The 17,448-nt window shown below is 37.5% G+C and overlaps 1 protein-coding gene across 1 annotated transcript in view; it reads left to right on the top strand.

Moving 5' to 3' along the window:
• Window positions 1-17,448, top strand: part of ZRANB3 (zinc finger RANBP2-type containing 3) — a 324,081-nt gene that overhangs the window by 45,948 nt on the left and 260,685 nt on the right. The gene's annotated exons all lie outside the window — the stretch shown is intronic.

The following is a 17,448-nucleotide window of genomic DNA, read 5'->3' on the forward strand; positions in this document are numbered from 1 at the left end:
AAATTAGCCAGGCATAATGGCAACCACCTGTAATCCCCACTACTCAGAAGGCTGAGGCAGGAGAATAGCTTGAACCCGGAAGGCAGAGGTTGCATTGAACTGAGATCACACCACTGCACTCTAACCTGCTCAACAGAGCAAGATTCCTCTTATATTGGAAAAAAAAAAAAAAGACTTCAGTGGAGAAAGTAACTGCAGATGTGGAAATAGCAAGAGAATTAGAATTAGAAGTGGAGCCTGAAGATGTAATGTGAATTGTTGCAATCTCACATTAAAACTTGAATGGATGAGGAGTTGCTTCTTATGGATGAGCAAAGAAAGTGGTTTCTTGAGATGGAATCTACTCCTGGTGAAGATGCTGTGAGCATTGTTGAAATGACAACAAAAGATTTAGAATAAAACGTATACCGAGTTGATAAAGCATCAGCAGGTTGGAGAGTATTGATTTCAATTTTGAAAGAACTTCTACTGTTACTAGAATGCTTTCAAACAGCAATGAATGCTTTGAGAAATCTTTCATGAAAGAAAGAGTCAATTGATGTGGCATAAGTCATTGTTGCCTTATTTTCAAGCAGTTGCCACAGCTGTCACTCCCTTCAGCAACCACCACCTCGATTAGTCAGCAGCAATCAACAAACATTGAGGTAAAACCCTTCAATCTCCATATTTATTACTGGATATGTGTATTTGTGAATATACATGGTTAATAATTGATAAATATATTAATGCATGAAATTTTTAGTATACAGTTGAATAAGAATGTTTCTTATTTGTCGTTTATTTATTCACGTCTGAGGAGATGTAAGAAGGAAATGTAATCCAAAAAGATTACAACTCTCTAAACAATCACATGTTCATTGCCATTTTTTAGCAATGTTTTAAAAAGTACATTGTTTTAGACATGCTATTGCATACTTAATAGGCTACATTATGGTGTAAACAGAGCTTTCATATACACTGGGAAACAAGTCTGTGTGACTCACCTTTTTATGACATTAGCTTTATTGAGGTGATCTGGAATGAAACCCGCAATATCTCCAAGGTATGCCTGTATCAGTCTGACAGTATTGTGACCAACTATAAAGATTAAATGCCATGTTTATGACAGCACCCTGCACAGTGCTTCTAGTGGAGCAGACACTGTAAATAGTGACTGCTATAATAATTATTGTAATAATCTATCTCATTTTGGGCTGAACTCACAATATCTTGGAGGTATGCCTGTATTTTCTGAATCAAAAGAAAGATGGCTAGCAGGGCAAAGTCTCTCATACATTCCCCTGCCTTAATGTGGCTACTTCCTACATTCAGCATTTGTTGTTGAGCCTTGCCTGCTTCTCTTCTCCTCCACCCAGACTGGCCCCAGCAATAGACAATGGACATATCATCCTGCATTGCTGCAAAGAAGGGATTCTTGACTTTGCAACACAGCTATTCCTCCTACTTTGAAACTCTGTTTGGCTGTTATGTTATGTTATGTCATGTTATGTTTGTTTGGTTTTGTTTCTCTGAGATGTATAGCCTGAAGTGTTCTTTCTAGGTATAATCCTTCAGTTATTGGGGTTTTTAAAGTATATTAATTTTTAAATTTATTTTTATTTTTTTGAGACAGTCTCACTCTGTTGTCCAGGCTGGAGTGCGGTGGCGCAATCTTTGCTCACTGCAACCTCTGCCTCCCAGGTTCAAGTGATCCTTCCACCTCTCCCTCGTGAGTAGCTGGGATTTACAGGTGCCCACCACCTCACCTGGCTAATTTTTATATATATATATAAGTTTTTTTATTATTATACTTTAAGTTATAGGGTACATGTGCATAACGTGCAGATTTGTTACGTATGTATACATGTGCCATGTTGGTGGGCTACACCCATTAACTCGTCATTTACATTAGGTATATCTCCTAATGCTATCCCTTTCCACTCCCTCCTCCCCATAATAGGCTCCGGTGTGTGATGTTCCTCTTCCTGTGTCCAACTGATCTAATTGTTGAATTCCCACCTATGAGGGAGAACATGCGGTGTTTGGTTTTCTGTTCTTTTGATAGTTTGCTGAGAATGATGGTTTCCAGCTGCATCTATGTCCCTACAAAGGACACGAACTCATCCTTTTTTATGGCTGCATAGTATTCCATGGTGTATATGTGCCACATTTTCTTAATCCAGTCTGTCACTGATGGACATTTGTGTTGATTCCAACTCTTTGCTATTGTGAATAGTGCCACAATAAACATACGTGTGCATGAGTCTTCATAGCAGCATGGTTTATAATCCTTTGGGTATATACCCAGTAATGGGATGGCTGGGTCAAATGGTATTTCTAGTTCTAGATCCTTGAGGAATCGCCACACTGTTTTCCACAATGGTTGAACTAGTTTACAGTCCCACCAACAGTGTAAAAGTGTTCCTATTTCTCCACATCCTCTCCAACACCTGTTGTTTCCTGATTTTTTAATGATTGCCATTCTAACTGGTGTGAGATGGTATCTCATTGTGATTTTGATTTGCATTTCCCTGATGGCGAGTGATGATGAGCATTTTTTCATGTGTCTGTTGGCTGTATGAATGTCGTCTTTTGAGAAGTGTCTGTTCATATCCTTTGCCCACTTTTTGATGGGGTTGTATGTTTTTTTCTTGTAAATTTGTTTGAGTTCTTTGTAGATTCTGGATATTAGCCCTTTGTCAGATGAGTAGATTGCAAAAATTTTCTCCCATTCTGTAGGTTGCCTGTTCACTCTGATGGTAGTTTCTTTTGCTATGCAGAAGCTCTTTAGTTTAATTAGATCCCATTTGTCAATTTTGGCTTTTGTTGTCATTGCTTTTGGGGTTTTAGACATGAAGTCCTTGCCTATGCCTATGTCCTGAATGGTATTACCTCGGTTTTCTTCTAGGGTTTTTATGGTTTTAGGTCTAACATTTAAATCTCTAATCCATCTGGAATTAATTTTCCTTTAAGGAGTAAGGAAAGGATCCAGTTTCAGCTTTCTATTTATGGCTAGCCAATTTTCCCAGCACCATTTATTAAATAGGGAATCCTTTCCCCATTTCTTGTTTTTCTCAGGTTTGTCAAAGATCATATGGTTGTAGACATGTGGTATTATTTCTCAGGGCTCTGTTCTGTTCCATTGGTCTAAATCTCTGTTTTGGTACCAGTACCATGCTGTTTTGGTTACTGTAGCCTTGTAGTATAATTTGAAGTCAGGTAGCGTGATGCCTCCAGCTTTGTTCTTTTTGCTTAGGACTGTCTTGGTAATGTGGGCTCTTTTTTGGTTCCATATGAACTTTAAAGCAGTTTTTTCCAATTCTGTGAAGAAGTCATTGGTAGCTTAATGAGGATGGCATTGAATCTATAAATTACCTTAGGCAGTATGGCCATTTTCACAATATTGATTCTTCCTATCCATGAGCATGGTATGTTCTTCCATTTGTTTGTGTCCTCTTTGATTTCACTGAGCAGTGGTTTGTAGTTCTCCTTGAAGAGGTCCTTTACATCCCTTGTAAGTTGGATTCCTAGGTATTTTATTCTCTTTGAAGCTACTGTGAATGGGAGTTCATTCATGATTTGGCTGTTTGTCTGTTACTGGTGTGTAAGAATGCTTGTGATTTTTGCACATTGATTTTGTATCCTGAGACTTTGCTGAAGTTCCTTACCAGCTTTAGGAGATTTTGGACTGAGACTATGGGGTTTTCTAAATATACAATCATATCATCTGCAAACAAGGACAATTTGACTTCCTCTTTTCCTCACTGAATACTCTTTATTTCTTTCTCTTGCCTAATTGCCCTAGCCAGAACTTCCAAGGCTATGTTGAATAGGAGTGGTGAGAGAGGGCATCCCTGTCTTGTGCCAGTTTTCAAAGGGAATGTTTCCAGTTTTTGCCCATTCAATATGATATTAGCTGTGGGTTTGTCATAAATAGCTCTTATTATTTGTAGATACATTCCATCAATACCGAATTTATTGAGCGTTTTTAGCATGAAGGGCTGTTGAATTTTGTCAAAGGCCTTTTCTGCATCTGTTGAGATACTCATGTGGTTTTTGTCTTTGGTTCTGGTTTATATGATGGATTATGTTTATTGATTTGCATATGTTGAACCAGCCTTGCATCCCAGGGATGAAGCCCACTTGATCATGGTGGATAAGTTTTTTGATGTGCGGCTGGATTTGGTTTGCCAGTATTTTATTGAGAATTTTTGCATCTGTGTTCATCAGGGATATCAGTCTAAAATTCTCTTTTTTTGTTGTGTCTCTGCCAGACTTTGGTATCAGGATGATGTTGGCCTCATGAAATGAGTTAGGGAGGATTCCCTCTTTCTCTATTCATTGGAATAGTTTCAGAAGGAATGGTACCAGCTCCTCCTTGTACCTCTGATAGAATATGGCTGTGAATCTGTCTGGTCCTGGACTTTTTTTGGTTGGTAGGCTATTAATTATTACCTCGATTTCAGAGCCTGCTATTGGTCTGTTTAAGGATTCAGCTTCTTCCTAATTTAGTCTTGGTTGAGTGTAAGTGTCCAGGAAATTATCCAATTCTTCTAGGTTTTCTAGTTTATTTGCATAGAGGTGTTTATGGTATTCTCTGATGGTAGTTTGTATTTCTGTGGGGTCGGTGGTGATATCCCCTTTATCATTTTTTATTGCGTCTATTTGATTCTTCTCTCTTTTCTTCTTTATTAGTCTTGCTAGCGGTCTATCAATTTTGATTTTTTCAAAAAACCAGCTCCTGGATTCATTGAATTTTGGAGGGTTTTTTGTGTCTCTATCTCCTTCAATTCTGCTCTGATCTTAGTTATTTTTTGCCTTCTGCTAGCTTTTGAATATGTTTGCTCTTGCTTCTCTAGTTCTTTTAATTGTGATGTTAGGGTATCAGTTTTACATCTTTCCTGCTTTCTCTTATGGGCATTTAGTGCTATAAATTTCCCTCTACACACTACTTTAAATGTGTCCTGGAGATTCCGGTATGTTGTATCTTTGTTCTCATTGGTTTCAAAGAACATCTTTATTTCTGCCTTCATTTCATTATGTACCCAGTAGTCATTCAGGAGCAGATTGTTCAGTTTCCATGTAGTTGAGCGGTTTTGATTGAGTTTCTTAGTCCTGAGTTCTAGTTTGATTGCACTGTGGTCTGAGAAACAGTTTGTTATAATTTCTGTTCTTTTACATATGCTGAGGAGTGCTTTACTTCCAACTATATTTTCAAGTTTGGAATAAGTGCGATGTGGTGCTGAGAAGAATGTATATTCTGTTGATTTGGGGTGGAGAGTTCTGTAGATGTCTATTAGGTCCACTTGGTGCAGAGTTGAGTTCAATTCCTGGATATCCTTGTGAACTTTCTGTCTCGTTGATCTGTCTTATGTTGACAGTGGGGTGTTAAAGTCTCCCATTATTATTGTATGGGAGTCTAAGTCTCTTTGTAAGACTCTAAGGACTTGCTTTATGAATCTGGGTGCTCCTATATTAGGTGCATATATATTTAGGATAGTTATCTCTTCCTGATGAATTGATCCCTTTACCATTATGTAATGGCCTTCATTGTCTCTTTTGATCTTTGATGGTTTAAAGTCTGTTTTATCAGAGACTAGGATTGCACCCCCTGCTTTTTTTTGTTTTCCATTTGCTTGGTAGATCTTCCTCCATCCCTTTATTTTGAGCCTATGCATGTCTCTGCATGTGAGATGGGTCTCCTGAATACAGCAAACTGATGGTTCTTGACTCTATCCAATTTGCCAGTCTGTGTCTTTTAATTGGACCATTTAGTCCATTAACATTTAAGGTTAATATTGTTATGTGTGAACTTGATCCTGTCATTATGATATTAGCTGGTTATTTTGCTCGTTAGTTGATGCAGTTTCTTCCTAGCCTCAATGGTCTTTACATTTTGGCATGTTTTTGCAATGGCTGGTACCAGTTGTTCCTTTCTATGTTTAGTGCTTCCTTCAGGATCTCTTGTAGGGCAGGCCTGGTGGTGACAAAGTCTCTAAGCGTTTGGTTGTCTGTAAAGGATTTTATTTCTCCTTCACTTATGAAACTTACTTTGGCTGGATATGAAATTCTGGGTTTAAAATTCTTTTCTTTAAGAATGTTGAATATTGGCCTCCACTCTCTTCTGGCTTGTAGAGTTTCTGCTGAGAGATCTGCTGTTAGTCTGATGGGCTTCCCTTTGTGGGTAACCCGACCTTTCTGTCTGGCTGCCCTTAACATTTTTTCCTTCATTTCAACTTTGGTGAATCTGACAATTATGTGTCTTAGAGTTACTCTTCTCGAGGAATATCTTTGTGGCGTTCTCTGTATTTCCTGAATTTGAATGTTGGCCTGCCTTACTAGGTTGGGGACGTTCTCCTGGATGATATCCTGCAGAGTGTTTTCCAACTTGGTTCCATTTTCCCCGTTACTTTCAGGCACACCAATCAGACGTAGATTTGGTCTTTTCACATAATCCCATGTTTCTTGGAGGCTCCGTTCATTTCTTTTTACTCTTTTTTCTCTACACTTCTCTTCTTGCTTCATTTCATTCATTTGATCTTCAATCACTGACACTCTTTCTTCCAGTTGATCGAGTCGGTTACTGAAGCTTGTGCATTTGTCACGTAGTTCTCGGGTCATGTTTTTCATCTCTATCAGTTCTTTTAAGGTCTTCTCTGCATTGATTATTCTAATTATCCATTCATCCATTATTTTTTCAAGGTTTTTACTTTCTTTGTGCTGGGTACATAGTTCCTCCTTTAGCTCTGAGAAGTCTGATCGACTGAATGAAGTCTTCTTCTCTCAACTCGTCAAAGTCATTCTCTGTCCAGCTTTGTTCCAGTGCTGGTGATGAGCTGTGTTCCTTTGGAGGGGGAGATGCACTCTGATTTTTTGAAGTTCCAGCCTTTCTGCACTGCTTTTTCCCCATCTTCGTGGTTTTATCTGCCTTTGGTCTTTGATGATGGTGATGTACTGATGGGGTTTTGGTGTGGGTGTCCTTTCTGTTTGTTCATTTTCCTTCCAACAGTCAGGACCCTCAGCTGCGGGTCTGTTGGAGTTTGCTTGAGGTCCACTCCAGACCCTGTTTCCCTGAGTATCAGCAGTGGAGGCTGCAGAAGATAGAATATTGCTGAGCAGCGAGTGTTGCTGTCTGATTCTTGTTCTGGAAGCTTCGTCTCAGGAGTGTACCCAGCCGTGTGAGGTGTGAGGTGTCAGTCTGCACCTAGTGGGGGATGTCTCCCAGTTAGGCTACTCAGGGGTCAGGGACCCACTTGAGCAGACAGTCTGTCTGTTCTCAGATCTCAACCTCCGTGCTGGGAGAACCACTGCCCTCTTCAAAGCTGCCCAATTTTTTAATATTTTTGGTAGAGGCGGGGTTTCACCATATTGGCCAGGCTGATCTCCATCCAACTCCTAATCTCAAGTGATCTGCCCACTTTGGCCTCCCAAAGTGCTGGGATTACAGGTGTGAGCCACCATAATACTTAAAATATTTATTAAATATTTTAATTACATTAATCAATTAATTTTATTAATATTTATTAAATATTTAAAAACCCCACCGGGTTTTTGAAATATTTAGTATTTGGGTAAACTATCTTTTTGTGTTGCCATTTGAGATTTTTAGGTTTCTCTCAGTTTTTTCATAGATATGAAATAACCGTGCATTAAGTCTTTGAATCTCTGCTCCATCAAGCTTAGTGTTAGATACATTACCTAATTTTTTATTAATGAGTGTGTATGTGATATATTTATTTCTCAATATGTATATTTGTGAATATAAATGGTTAAAAATAATTGATGAATGTATTAATACGTGAAATTTTTAGTATACAGTTGAAGAAGAACATTTGCTACTTGGCATGTACTTATTCATTCAGGAGATGTAAGAAGCCTGTGATTGAATGAAATTATTTGGCTTAGCATTGTACATTTTCTTTTTTTGCCTTTCTCATTAGTTCATACTCTTTGTATGGATATTGTTCTGAAATAAAGTGAATTTTATTTTTTCTGGAAATCCGGGCAGAGCAATTTGTTTTAATTGTCTATCTGTGCCAGAAAAGACTTTGTGGTATTTAAGGCATTTGCAAAAATGATAAGAGAAGATTTCATAGTAATTTTTATTCTTTAAAAGTATCACTTGATGACAGCCTAATTTCTTTCATTGTTTTTGTTTCCCTCCTAAAATTGAAAAGTTTTCTGTTACATTACCCATTTAGGTGTGCTGTTTTTGTTGTCTTATAATCGTTAATTATTTGGCTGACTGTAAATTGAATTTTTGCATCAGTGAACAAAAATTTTGAAATACCTGGTGGTCTTCCTATAAGGAGATTCTTTGTTAAATTATTTTAAGGGCATAAATTTCCTTGTGTATCATCTCAACCTAACAAGGTAAGGGTAATTAAGTGAAAGTATGAATGAATCCTAAGTATAAGAAAATAAAAAAGCCAAAAGAGGTAAGTCACAAAAATTTACGAGTTAATTGCATACTGCATGATTTATCTAATTTATGAGAAACCATATCTTGGCATTCTGTATTAATTTGATTTGTAGATTAACATTATTGTTTTATGCTCTCTTCAAGCAGGGTGGTCCTGTAAGAGTGTCTGTAGAGACTTGGCTGTCCATGTCTGAAAGTGTTATGCATGCATGTATCAATAGGTGCCCTTTTTTTTTCTTCTTTTTTTGGAGACAGATTCTCGCTCTGTCGCCCAGGCTGGAGTGCAATGGCGCAATCTCGGCTCACTGCAACCTCCGCCTCCTGGGTTCAAGCGATTCTCCCTCCTCAGCCTTCTGAGTAGATGGAGTTACAGGCACCCACCATCATGTCCAGCTAATTTTTGTATTTTTGTAGAGATGGGTTTTCACCATGTTGGCCAGGCTGGTCTTGAACTCCAGACATAAGGTAATCTGCCTGCCTCAGCCTCCCAAAGTGCTAGGATTACAGGCATGGGCCACCGCGCCCGGCCAATAGGTGTACTTTTTAAACAGATGAACTTAACTGCTGTTTTCATTGTAGATAAACCTTCCACTTTATCAGACTCTTGATCTGAAAGTATCCTTCTACAATTCTCTAGCCAGTGAATTTCGGAATAATGTTAAGTTGCATTGGTGAACATATGTAAATTTCTGTTGGAGATATGCATATATAAGAACAAAATTGGAATGCCACTACATACATGCCCACCAGAATGACTGCATTAGAAAAAAAAAAGACAATACCAGCAAGGATATGAAACAATGTTAACTGTCTTATACTGTTGTTAGAAGGGTAAATTGGCACAACTACTTTGGAAAACTGTTTGGCAGTGTCTACTGTAGATGAACATACGTGTTTTCTGAGAGCTAGTAATCCTTGCTGTAGATATATAAGTATATATAACATATATTTACACATATATGTTTACATATATACATACATAACATAAAATATACATATACACATGTAACCTGTATACATAAACATGTATTAAGTACATACAAACATATATAACACATATATGTTTATATAATAAGGTAATAGCAGCCCTATTCATAATAGTTAAAAATAGCAGCCCTATTCATAATAGTTAACTTCAGCTGTCTATCCACCCTATAATGGGAGATAATCATGGTATATTCACATAATGGAAAACTTAAAACAATGAGAATGAACAAATTTATAGCTACCATTAACAACTAGATGAATTTTTCAAACATAGTGTTGAGTGAAAGAAACCAGCCATGAAAGACATACTAATTGTACATACATACATGAAGTGTATTTGTCCATTTACATAAGAGTTATATAAGATACTAATTTATGCATAACCACTTATGTGAAATATAAATAACATATTAATCTATGGTGTTCAGTGTCAGTCAGTGGCCAGCATTCAGTGGAGGTGTGGGTGTCGTGAAAGGATAGGCCACAAGAGAGGCTTTGGGGGGTGTTGATAATATTCTATTTCTTTAACTTGGTGCTATTTACGTGGGTATGTTCTCTTAATGAAAAATTCTGAATTTTCTTAAGCCATATACTTGAGATTTGCGTAATTTCTGTGTTTTTAATACTTCAGTAACATTTACTAAAAATATTAAATGTGCTTTGCTTTTCATTATATTTACATACAATGTATGTATGTATATTTATATGTGTGTGTATATATGTATATTTTTAAGCATAGACACTATCGAAATAGTTCTATTTTAGGTAATTTATCAAAAAGAAAACAAATTCTAATAAGCAATAAATAAGTGTGTGTGTTTGTTTTATGTGTGTATATGTATGTGTGTGTTTCCAGACTGAACTGTTAACACTCTTTTTTCTTTTTTTGTTTTTTGAGACAGGGTCTCATTTGTCACTCAGGTTAGAGTGTGGTGGCATGGTCATGGCTCAATGCAACCTTGACTTTGAGAGCTCAAACAGTCCTCCTCCCACATCAGCCTCCTGAGTTGTAACCACAGGCACATACCATCATACCTGGCTAATAATTTTTTGGAGGCATGGAGTCTCACTGGTGTTGTCCAGGCTGGTCTCCAACTCCTGGACTTAAGCAGTCCTCCAGCTTTGGCCTCCCAAAGGGCTGAAATTACAGACCTGAGCCATCACACCTGGGCTACTCTGTTTTCTTATACTACTTTGTTAGTCAATTTTAGCAGGAAATAGAAATTTACTCAGATGATTCAACTTAAAAGATTTTAGTGGGAAACTGTTTCAGAAGTGTAAGGTTAAGAGAGCCAACACTTAGTTTTACTTACCAAGAAACTGGCAATAGATAGCAACCAGTCCTGACCATTCCTAGGCCTGAGAGAACAAGTATAGCCCAGTGGGCCTTGGCGCTAAGGAAGAGGGGCCGCAGGCAGGATCCAGCTACTACCAGACCTTCCTCTACCATTCCTTTTTCCTGTTGTGTAATCTCCAGCTGGTACCTCCATTGATCAAACTCCATTTGAAGCTAGTTGGTAAGGGAAAATTCTGTAGGAGAGAGCAAACTGAGAATAATCGGCATAACTACTTAGACTTAAAAATTCCAGAGAATTAGTATAGACTATGACTTTGTTTTCCCCCCTAATCACCTTTTGCCTCCGTATTTCCATTTTGGGTAGTTTTCTTGTTACATATACATATCCATCCATCTTTCTCCTCTCTGGTTATGTATATGTATATTTACACATAACAGAGAAGAAGACATACTATACTTCACAGCAAGTAAAATGAAAAACACTAAATTTAAAATCACGAATTAAAAAGTGATGATGCATAAGCAAATATGATAAGAGTTTAAAATAGGAAAATATGTTATTAGGAAATAGAGCGAAGGTAGACATGGTGGCTTATGTCTATAATCCCAGCACTTTGGGATGCCAAGGTGGGAGGATAGCTTGAGCCCAGGAATTTGAGACCAGTCTGGGCAACATGGTGAGGCTCTGTGTCTATAAAAAATTTCTTTTAAGTAAAAATTAAACATTAGCCAGGCATGATGGCACATGCCTGTAATACCAAGCTACTTGAGAGGCTGATGCAGAAGGATCTCTTGAGCCTGGGAGGTCAAGGCTGTAGTGAGCCATGATCACACTACTGCACTCCAGCCTGGGAGACAGAGTGAGACCCAGTCTCAAAAAAAAAAAAAAAAGAAAAGAAAAGAAATATGGAGAGGTAAGTATTTGTTGGATTTTCTAGTTTTCTCCCAACTGAGGTTTGTAACATAATTACCCCATGTTTAGTACCATTAAGAAAATGTACAAAGTACAGTACTGCCTTTTGTTTCATCTAAATATTTTTGTTATAGGAACTTTCAAGTGTATGTAGAAGTACAGAGAGGAGTATAAGAACCCCTTGTATGGTTATTACACAACTTTAATAATTGTGAACATTTTGCTAGTTATTGATTGTTGTTTCCTGTCCCTTATCTACAGACATACTTTTCTTTCCCTGGAATGTTTAAAAGTAAATTTAAGAAATATTTTACCCATAAATACTTACGTTATTTTAATCTCTAACAAATAAGAAACTTTTCTCATACATACAATGTTATTTATGACAGCTATCAAAATTTAATTGCTCAATATATCTAATACTTGGTCCATATTAAAATGTCCCCACTTATTTCTTTTTTTTTTTTTTTTTGAGGCGGAGTCTCGCTCTGTCGCCCGGACTGGAGTGCAGTGGCCAGATCTCAGCTCACTGCAAGCTCTGCCTCCCGGGTTTACGCCATTCTCCTGCCTCAGCCTCCCGAGTAGCTGGGACTACAGGCGCCCGCCACCTCGCCCGGCTAGTTTTTGTATTTTTAGTAGAGACGGGGTTTCACCGTGTTAGCCAGGATGGTCTCGATCTCCTGACCTCGTGATCCGCCCATCTCAGCCTCCCAAAGTGCTGGGATTACAGGCTTGAGCCACCGCGCCCGGCCTGTCCCCACTTATTTCAAAAGTGTTTTCATGCTCTTGGTTTATTCATATTATCCATACAAGCTCCACACATTGAGTTTAGTTGTCTCTTTAACTTTTATTAGATCAGCAAACTCATTAAACATTTTAATTTTTTTTCTTTTTTTTCTTTTGAGATGTAGTCTCGCTCTGTTGTCCAGGCTGGAGTACAGTGGTGCGATCTTGGCTCACTGCAACCTCCACCTCTTGGGTTCAAGCGATTCTCCTGCCTTAGCCTCCTGAGTAGCTAGGATTACAGGCACCTGTCACCATGTCCGGCTAATTTTGGTGTTTTTAGCAGAGACTGGGTTTTACTATGTTGGCCAGGATGGTCTTGATCTCGTGAACTCAGGTGGTCCTTCCGCCTCAGCCTCCCAGAGTGCTGGGATTACAGGTGTGAGCCACTGCACCTAGCCAAAATTTTAGTATTTTTATTTGCCTTATTAGCCACTTTAATTTTTTCTTTGGTTAATTTGAATATCCATTAGCACTTTGCATGTTTTTGTGAATCCCTAAAATAACCTAATGAAATAACTTTAAAACTTGGCCTTTCTGGAAAGTATCTGTGTAGTGCTTAGCATTGCTTTAACTACTTAATAACACTGGGATAGCATAAAAGAAGCATGAGCTTTGGCCAAAGCTGGCTTTAGGTTCTGTTTATTCCATCCATGTCAAGAGTATGCCCATGCCACCATTATGATCACGGGTATACTCTTAAAACTCTATGAAATTGAGCATGACAACATGATGCCCAGTTCAAAAGATATAGTCAAGAAGTGTTAGATTTAATTATTGTGAGTTAGTTATTTACATATTTATGAATAGATGAATGTCTCTGCAAACTGAGGCTTTCAAAATGACTGCAGACAGAGAGGTGGATGGAGGGCAAGAAGAGGATCCTATCTAGCAGTGAAGATGTAAATGAGACCCCAATGTTAAGTGAATGCTTCATGTGTAAGTATAGACTGTAAGAAAGGGTTCTTTTTTCCCATTCAGAAACTAGAAATTGGGGAATAGTTACAAAATGCAGAAGAATATGTTCATTTCTAACAACTAAAACTGGCTACTAGGTAAGTGAATGGTTGATTCCGTTGTTAGGCATCAACAAATGAGGAAACCAACAAATGAAGTGCAAGGTAGAACAACCCTTTTGTCTGCAGAACAAACATGCTATGGTTCTTACTAGTTCATGAAGGCAGAGGCAGATGGCAAGTATCATCCTGAAAGTCAGTGTGTGATGGGAGTGCAGGGGTGGTGTGTTTTTGGATTAAGGTAATGCCCTTTTGAGTTGCATCTCAGTTCTCGGTTTATGATACCTCACTGGTATGTATAAAACCTTTCTTTCCCCTACCTTAGAAGAAATAACTTTGAACACCTAGATACTGAACTCGCAGCTTATCATAGTAACTGTACTATATTTAAACCAAACTACAGGTATTCTCAAAAATATTTCAGTATCTGTCCTTGTATTAGTCCTTTTAGTATTGCTATAAAGGAATATCTGATGCTGAGTAATTTATAAAGAAAATAAGTTTATTTGACTCATGGTTCTGCAGGCCGTACTAGCATAATACCAGCATCTACTTGGCAACTGGTGAGACCTCAGGAAGCTTTTACTTATAGTGGAAGGTTAGGAGCAGGCATGTCATATGGTAAGAGAGGGAGCAAGAGAGAGAGGAGGTGCCAGCTTCTTTCGAATGATCAGATTTCATGGTAACTAAACGTGTGAGAATTCACTTCTAATCGTGGGGAGGGTACCACGCCCCCATGAGCCAGATTCCTCCCACAAGACCCTACATCCACCTTTGGGGATCACATTTTAATAAGAGATTTGGAGGGGACAAACATCTAAATTATATCAATCCCTTAAACAGGAAATTTAAGGCTAGAGTTGGGTTGAGTCAAACATGGCAGAATCCAATGAATTTATGTTATTTACTAAAACTGAACTGAAACTAATGGTTGGTTTTAGCATTCTAGGTTAGTTTTTTGGTTTTTTGTTTGTTCATTTTTGAAATGGGGTCTTGCTGTGTCTCCCAGGCTCGAGTGCAGGGGTGCTATCATGGTTCACTGCAATCTCTGCTTTCCAGGCTCATGTGATCCTCCTGCCTCAGCCTCCCAAGTAGCTGAGACTACAGACACACGCCACCACGCCCTGCTATTTTTTGTATTTTTGTTTTTGGTAGAGACAGGGTTTTGCTATGTTGCACAGTCTAGTCTCAGACTCCTGAGATCAATCGATCTGCCTGTCTCAGCCTCCCAAAGTGCAGAAATTAGAAGCATGAGCCTCTGCATGTGACCAAATTAGTTTTTATAAGTGTGTCTATCAGACAAGGTAAGTTTTTTCTATAAAAAGGAATATTTTTATATTGGGTAGTATGGGAGCTTTGCAGCTGAGAAAGTGACTTCTGCCCTGGGCCACACTGCCACCTGGGGGTCTAAAAGAAAGATGGCCATTGTGTCATAGCCAGAAATATTTGACAATGACTTTGGTTCTATTTAAGGCAAATACCAAGACACCATTATCTATTCATAGGCACCAGAATAAATTCTGTGGGTTTACCTAATGATGTGGATACACTATTATGAAAATACATTTTAAAATTGAATGTGTACTTCCATATTCTTTTCCTTTCCATCTTTTTAAAAAAATCTTATTACCAAGTATCTTGAGACAAAGACAGTGTGCATTACCTGAGTCCTTTCATATGTATACTGCTACTTAGTACTTATAAAGAGCATTATGTGGGCAATGGTAGTAGTTTTCCAGTTATGCCATAAAATTGATTAGTAAATCAATGTCCTTTTCCCAGCTCAAATTCTTTGATCATAAAAATAGATTTTTGTGGTGTTGGTATGTATGTATATGTTTATTTTAGGTCTTTTTGGTAGATGAGTTGCTGTCACTAAATATGCCATTGGATTATTTGATCCTTTATATATAACTAAAGGACAAATATTTTATGATTTCACTTACATGAGGTACCTAGAATATTCAAATTCATAGAAACAGAAAATAGAAGGTGGCTACCAGAGTTTATGGAGATGGGACATCATGAGAATTATCATTTAATGGGTAGAGTTTTAGTTTGAGATGATAAAGTTCAGGAGATGGATAGTTATGATGGTTGCACAACAAAGTGAGTGTACTTAATGCCATTCGACTGTATATTTAAAATGCTTAAAATAGTAAATTTTATGTTATCTATTTTACCATAATAAAAATAGTACAGCTGTACTAGTAATATTAAATGGTCCACTTTCTTAGGGTATAGGAATGAATAAGTGAATTTGATTTTCAAAAGCACATATTATATGCTAAAAGTGTTATATATATAAGACTACAACCCTATGATGTATATACTTATTACTAGCTCTCCTTTACCTGTAAATGAACCACGTTGAGCTTAAAGTGGTTCATTTATACAAATTTATTAACAGCCTCCTGTTTGTTCAACTCTCAGTATAATTTGTCTGAGGTATAAATAAGACTTATAAGCCAGTAACAGAGGGGCTGATATGTCAACCTATTTCTGCTTGACTCTCTGTTCCACCACTCTGCCTTCCGTGAGAATATTGCAGATTCCTGTTATGATGAAATACGGACATGGCATTCTGTTATACCATCGATTCTGACGTGTCATAATGCAAGACTAGGGGAAAAAAGTCATATAGTGACAATGCAAGCATGCTGAGATAATCCCAACCTTGTGAACATCTGTGAGTTTTAAACAGGTCATATCTAATTTGAATACACTATGAGATGGAAATGATTCATATACTATGTAGTTATCTATGACAATATGTTTTGTTTTAAATTAGTTTCCCATCAGATATAAAGTTGGTGCTTTTCTTTATAATGCCACAAGTCTCTGGAGTCTCTCAGGGAAGAATTTTATTCTTGTATTTATTTGCTGTTTCACTTTACATTCCTTCATTTCTGTTTTTTCTTTCTTCCTTTGGGAGCCTTCATCCTTCCAGTGACAGAAGACTGAAGTTGTCTCTTCATGATAAATAATTCAATGAAAATGTCAGAATATAATAATTTCCAAAGTCTAGTCATGGAATGACTGATTTTTGGTAATGCTAAAGACAAAATAACTTTAGCCTATACCATAAAAAAGATCTGGATATTCCCTTTGTATTTTCAGTAACTTGATTTCACATATACCCTTTCCATCACCCTTCAGAAATGGAATGTTTGATGTACTGTGGAGAAAACCAAATCAGTTCTACATTTCATGAACCCTATTACTTAACTATCTTTAGTAGCCGTGGAAATAATTCCCCAGTAAATATATGGTTACTAAATCACTGCCTAATTACCTTTCTTTACATTCAAAAATGACTATTTGATAAAATATGAAGTTTTTAAAAAGTTATGATATTTTGTTACAGTGAGGCAATTTATATGTTTTCTTAACATCTCCCCAAAAGTCTGAAACACACTGAATGCTTCTTTGGAAGCCAAGGAGCTTGTTGCTGACATAGTAATAATTTGGTTGTTTGCACATTTTATAAAATACTAAAATGTTCCAAGTTACCATATTCCTTAAATAACTCATGGTAAGATGTTATCGCTGAAGTGTTGGCTTGTGTGTAGGAGGGAAATTATATGTTATAGTGTTATATAAAACTGACTCATATGAGTAGGTGAAAGATCCCAAGAATACCAGGACACCCACACTAGAAAAAGCCAATATGTACGTTTTCTCTTTACACTATGTTCTAGCAGGCTGCTTAATGGAACTGTATATTCATTAAAGAAATTTATGTAATTTCTTTCATTGCCTTGGTGGATATCTTTCTGGTTAAAAAAAAAAAAGTGAAATTTTGTGATCATTAAAAAAAGTATTTTCTGTAGGATAAAAAAGCTTGACTCAGTATTTGAAGTAATTAACTTCTCTATGCTTCATTTTTTTGTTTTGTTTTGTTTTGAGATGGAGTCTCACTCTGTCATCCAGACTGGAATGCAGTGGCGTGATCTTGGATCACTGCAACCTCCACCTCTGAGTTCAAGCAATCCTCCTGCCTCAGCCTCCCGAGTAGCTGGGATTACAGGCGCCCACCATCACTCCCAGC

Source organism: Trachypithecus francoisi, unplaced genomic scaffold, assembly GCF_009764315.1.
Source record: "Trachypithecus francoisi isolate TF-2019V2 unplaced genomic scaffold, Tfra_2.0 Lachesis_group13, whole genome shotgun sequence".
NCBI classification, from domain to species: domain Eukaryota; kingdom Metazoa; phylum Chordata; class Mammalia; order Primates; family Cercopithecidae; genus Trachypithecus; species Trachypithecus francoisi.